Source organism: Gymnodraco acuticeps, unplaced genomic scaffold (genome assembly GCF_902827175.1).
Source record: "Gymnodraco acuticeps unplaced genomic scaffold, fGymAcu1.1, whole genome shotgun sequence".
NCBI lineage: Eukaryota > Metazoa > Chordata > Actinopteri > Perciformes > Bathydraconidae > Gymnodraco > Gymnodraco acuticeps.
Genome location: NW_022991042.1, coordinates 107,501 through 114,018, shown reverse-complemented (window position 1 = coordinate 114,018; position 6,518 = coordinate 107,501).

Genomic DNA, 6,518 nt, shown 5'->3' with positions numbered 1-6,518 from the left:
CTATGTTCGAGTCATAATCAGGGAAAACACTTTAACTCAAACACCGGTACTTTCTAGTGTGTGTGTGTGTGTGTGTGTGTGTGTGTGTGTGTGTGTGTGTGTGTGTGTGTGTGTGTGTGTGTGTGTGTGTGTGTGTGTGTGTGTGTGTGTGTGTGTGTGTGTGTGTGTGTGTGTGTGTGTGTGTGTGTGTGTGTGTGTGTGCGCGCGCGCAACACGTTCTCACTCCCATTCCGTCACATATTGACGGACGGTCAGGGCCCCTTCCGGTCACTCTATTACGTACAGGGTACCCCTTGGAAGTCAGGCTTCTACGGGCAGGGCGTCCCATAGACCTTCATTGCGGACAGCGGACCCCTTGACCGTCAGGCTTCTACGGGCAGGGCGTCCCATAGACCTTCATAGACCACGTGATCAACAACAATGGCCGACCTTCGTGTTATTCTCGGTGGAAAATGCCTATTTTAAGGTTCATTTAGCCATTAAAATGCATTTTCATGTCATTTTATGCGATTAATATGAGTTTTTATTTCTGATTATTTGTGCAGTACATGATGTTTAGTTTGCTAGTTATGACGAAGATTACTTCATGAATGTGTACACATTCATGGTTGCTAACGTTTTTTTGGTGGAAATGTGTTTTACCCTCTGTACTTGGACTTATTGGGAGAATCTAAAGGCAAGAACATCCCAAATATTAATTTAGGTCTTTATTTTAGAACTTTAGTGTTGCCGTCTGTGAGGAAAATAAATGGGGCTCAGAGCCTCAGGATACTGAAATCTGTATTTTTAAAATCTTTTTTTCCTTCTAATTTGTTATTCTTTTCAAAATAACACACTGTTATTTACTCACCAATAACACACAATTATCCTTGCTATTATTTATTGGTTTAATTCCATAATCTCTGGCTTTTTTGGCGTCCGTCAGGAACTGAATTTCTGAAAAATACAATATTTTATATTATTAAGGTACAGCGCCTTTCCGAACCATGAATGCTTGTGTACACAAAAACGGCAGGCAAAACCGTTTTAAACGTGTGTTTCCTGTATCGCGAATACAGCTGCTTTATTTATGTCTGTATGAAGTTGTTGTGAGTGTGGAGGGAGCAGCTACAGGTTAGCTTAGCTTTATCGATCAGTGGTGGCCTGTACTACGAAGCCAGTTTTTTCTATATAAAAGCCCCCCCCACACACACACACACACACACACACACACACACACACACACACACACACACACACACACACACACACACACACATACACACACACACACACACACACACACACACACACACACACACACACACACAATACTACTAGTACTTACAGTAAAAAATGACTTACTGTACATTCAACTATTAAATCAATCAGCTATGTTAGGACATTGAGGCCAGTGGCGGCCGGCCCATAAGGGCGCTAGGGGCGCCGCCCCCCCCTCTTCCCATTAACATTTTTTTTTTTTTTTTTAATAAACAAGGTAAATATTATATAATTGGTATTGTTAGGGAATAATTCTCCTTTACTCCTAGATATTTAACCTTTGGCCCTTTGACGTTTATGACCAACCCTGACGTCTGTTATCTCCCTTAAGGAATGGGCTGCCTGAGCCATATGTTGTTGTTCCCAGTTTATGACCAGGCAACTCTCGGTCATAAATGGTTTATGGTTGTGAGAACGCTGGAACACTTCCTTCTCGGTGTTTGTGGACTCCAAGGTGTAATCTTCGAGGCTATGAGGGTCAGACAAGTGATTCAGTGTCCCCAGATGCTTAGGCTATCTCTAGTGTTCCCAGATGTTTAGTTTATCTCCCCCACTATGTTGATTACTCTTTGTGAACCTATTAAAAGGTCTAGCAAAAGAGAGGCGCTCCAGAATTGATGTGGCAACTCTCCCGTGCAGTCAGATCCGTGACTGCTGTGACTTGTGATGTGAATTCTCCGGCCGATACTCCTAAATAAACCATCAGTGTTTGACATCAAAACTCCTGCTTGTCCCGTGTCTCCTTCATGAGTCGGTGACTCCCACTGCAATGCTACACAGAAGTTTCCCCCACAGGTATCAGTAAAATGTATAATCTACAATAAAATCTCGTTTGAAATTGTGTTACGATGTCTAAAGTTACTGATAAGTCACATGTTTCCTGCCTGGCCTTGCCCGTGTATCATGACCTTCTCTCGTCTGGGCGCTATGCACAGCGCCCAGACGAGAGTGCAGCAAGTGTAGCAGAAGCCAACTGTTGCTATCTTTAAACTATGCCGGCGAAACATAATTTCAGCCAATCAGCGTCGTCAAATCTGATGGTCACAGGGCGCCTTGTCAGCGCCATAGACTGTATATATAAATGGACGTAGTGTCCGTGACGTCACCCATAGGATTCTGCAGAGTTGCCGTGAAGCCCTTAGTAGGCGGAGTCGGCAACTAACGGCTCGACTGTGACGTCAGAGTCTAATCCCGCCTGCTCCAAATAAGGGCAAAGAGGCGGAGCCGAGGCGGGACCTGCTGCCTCCAAACTGGAAGTAAACAGAGCTAGCTCAGGCTAAGATGCTAAGCTAACATGAAATACATGCATACCAAGTTACTGCTAACAGTGTAGTTCCCCTATATAAACGTTACATTCATAATCAAATGAGGCAATCTGCAAGAGAGTTAGCTATATTTTGTTATTCTTAATGCTTGTCATTCACACGTTGAGAAAAGACGGACTCCACCGCCCGGACCTAACGGAGCCGCAGTGGGCTAGCTCCGGGACGCCGGCTGGAGCTAGCCCCCTGCGGCTCCGTTAGCTCCGGCGGCCACCACTGGGATAATTGGGTCCCCTATTAATATTTGCTCCCGTTTAGCATTATGGACGTCATAGCCATAGACTATAAAAGTCTTACCAAGGCTGAATCAAAAAAGTGTTACGTCCTTAGCTGGCTAATAAGTAACAAGCTAAGCTACCAAGCACACAAACACCTGCGAACGGGGTTAACATGTATAATATTATCATTTTAGACTTCTTGGAAGTTCTGTTAGTACATTCAAGCGCACAGCACGACATTTTAATTGTCTGGTATTTGTAACAATATTCCCTAAAAGGCACAATCACCACGAACACGGCTAAAGCTAAAGGGTCAAGTACAGTACTATGACTAACTAACGTTGTAGCCTCTATGGTTGTAGCCTAGCAGAGTGGACAAGTTGCTGTTAGCTGACAGTGAGGCATGTACATGTCCATCAAAGTGACCACACCCTAATTTATGTAAAAACGTTAAGACCTAATATAAATAAAAGGGTCGTGTTAGAAAACAATTCACTCACAGATTCATAATCATGAAGGTGGAATCTAACTATATCGATAATAATATGTATTGCATCCATGGGTAGAAACATGTTTTTTTCTGCTGTAAAGTTGGGCATTTTAACATGGGGGTCTATGGAAATTGCTCCTTTCTGCAGCCAGTCCCTAGCGGCCCATGTATGAACTGCAGTGTGTGGCACTTCCGTATTGGCGTCCCGGCTGTTCCCCAGAGTTTGCTGCTTGGTCTGCGCCCGGTGCAGTCTGTGAGTTGTTTGGACTCGTATCCAAGGAGACAAAACAGGAAGCTGTCATTCACTCTGGAAGCTATCATTAGCAGCTAATAGGAAAACTATTGTGTCCATAAAAATAGAATTATGGATTTGCTACCTAAAGCTACGTCGTGTCTTTATTTGCTTCCCCTGTCGCGAGTTCTGATCGCTCAGTGATGATACTTATATTTCTAGAATCTGTGGAATCTCAGCTTGTTAGCTAAGCTTGTTTGTGCATATCCAATAAGTATATTGATTAATGTATACCTAGAGTGAGTGTAAGGGAAACATCTGCAGCAATGGAGAGTCAGGACTCAGAGAGACACGAGGAGAGTTGGAGCTTTGATGTCAAACACTGATGTTTATTACAAGAATACGGCCGGAGAATTCATATCACAAGTCACAGCAGCAAAAGGTTATGACTGCACGGGTGGGTTGCCATGTCAATTCTGATCAGCCTATCTCTCGATAGACCTTTTAACTAGTTTACAGAGAGTTAATCAGCATATTGGGGGAGGCGTAAACATCTGTGGAGCTAGAGGAGATATCCCCCAACTAGAAATACTCAATCACTTGTCAGTGGTGTTTAGAAGCCAGCATTCTCACAGTCGTAAACCCCCCTATCAGGCCATACAACTGACACTTAAGTGCTGGAGCACATTCCTTAAAGGAGATAACAGAATATTGGTTGGTTATTAACGTCAACAGGCAATATGGTTAAATATCTAGGAGTAAAGACAAAATTATTCCCTCACAGTGAGTTTCGGTAAACATGGTTCATATCATCAGTTAGCTGAGTTTCTTCCCGTTAAATGAGTAGGACACATGAATCGTTTATTACATTTTAAGAAGCCCTGAGACACAGTTTCGTGAGAAAAAAAACAGGGGAAAAGGCCCCTTAAATGGGAATTAAATCATTTTAAGTAATTTTGAGTGTTCGCAAAGCCCCGGTGTTCTGCAGTGTGTGTGGGCCTACTGTACTGTTGCACAGTTTATACTGTAGAAACTATGTCCAGGACAAGGTGTTTGGAAGTTTTGAAAGATTCATAAAATGCATTTCCTGCAGAAAATGCGAATGCTGTAAACTGTGAACATTTGTGGCTGAACATGCAGAAAAAGCTGAGTGTGTTCTTAGCTGAATGGAAGCTGCTTTTAGCTACAGAGACCAAGTCAGTGTGTTGCTGAACTTAGCGGAGAAAAGCAGAAAAGTGAAATGATTTGAATCAAATTGTTACGCCTCAAATGCATTGCAATGACTTTGTTAGAAACTTTAAAGTGAAATGTTAAACTGGAAGAGCAGGACAAATAGTGAAGAAGCTTAATATTTAAAAGAAAAGGTTTAAAAAAGGTATAAACAACAACATGTATAGCCTCATTGTCCTGAAATAGCTGAATAAGTTAATAGCTGAATATTTTGTGCAGCTGAAAGCAGGCTGAAGGAGTTACATATCAGATGTACGTAGTAGTTTAAGTTCAAGTAGCATTACATCTATAGGGCTTTTATTTTGAAGGGGTGTTTGGTTTTGGAGAGTGTGAGGTGTAGAAAAACTAAATGAGATGTCTGACATCAATCAATGGGAGGGTCACCCATAAAACAATGGCTAGGTGGGCAAAGGCCTTTGGCCATATGTTTACATATGTATTAGAGACATCCAGTGTGTGTGTGTGTGTGTGAGAGAGAGATGTTCAGTGTGTGTGGTAGAGAGCTGTTCAGTGTGTGTGTGTCTGTGTGTGAGTGTGTGTGTGTGCGTGTGTGTGAGAGAGAGAGAGTGTGTCTGTCTGTGTGAGAGAGAGTGAGTGTGTGTGTCTGAGAGAGTGAGTGTGTGTGTCTGAGAGAGAGTGTGTCTGTGTGTGAGAGAGAGTGAGTGTGTCTGTGTGAGAAAGAGTGAGTGTGTCTGTGTGTGAGAGAGAGTGAGTGTGTCTGTGTGAGAAAGAGTGAGTGTGTCTGTGTGTGAGAGAGAGAGTGTGTGTCTGTGTGAGAAAGAGTGAGTGTGTCTGTGTGTGAGAGAGAGTGAGTGTGTCTGTGTGAGAAAGAGTGAGTGTGTCTGTGTGTGAGAGAGAGTGTGTGTCTGTGTGTGAGTGGCTGTGTGTGTGTGAGAGAGTGAGTGTGTCTGTGTGTGAGAGAGAGTGTGTGTGTGTCTGTGTGTGAGAGAGAGTGAGTGTGTGTGTCTGTGTGTGAGAGAGAGAGTGTGTGTGTGTGTCTGTGTGTGAGAGAGAGTGAGTGTGTGTGTCTGTGTGAGAGAGAGAGAGTGTGTGTGTGTGTCTGTGTGTGAGAGGAAGCACAGCATTCGCACTAATAATAATAAACATGACACCAGAACCCCAAAATAAAAGTAATTTAATTGTCGTTTGAATTACAAAATATAAGACATTTTAAAACACGTTTCCCAAAAGCTGAAGGCAAAACAAAGTTCATAGAAAACGGTTTTCTTTACAGTTTATTTTCATTAATGTTGTTTAGAGCCTCAGCTTTTATTGTGAAGGAGCACAACAGGAAGTGCATTCCTCTGTTTCTTTGTATACATCAGGGAGGAAAAAAAACAGTCACTAGGATTTTAAGTGAATTTTAAAACTGAAACACATGTTTAAGGAAATATCTAGATGCTTTGGGAAACAGGTTTTCACAATCCTTACTTAAAAAAATACATCCAGTTGCCTTCATCCCTTCCACGAGGAAGAACATGCCTTCATCCCTTCCACGAGGAAAAACATGCCTTCATCCCTTCCACGAGGAAAAACATGCCTTCATCCCTTCCACGAGGAAGAACATGCCTTCATCCCTTCCACGAGGAAGAACATGCCTTCATCCCTTCCACGAGGAAGAACATGCCTTCATCCCTTCCACGAGGAAAAACATGCCTTCATCCCTTCCACGAGGAAGAACATGCCTTCATCCCTTCCACGAGGAAGAACATGCCTTCATCCCTTCCACGAGGAAGAACATGCCTTCATCCCTTCCACGAGGAAGA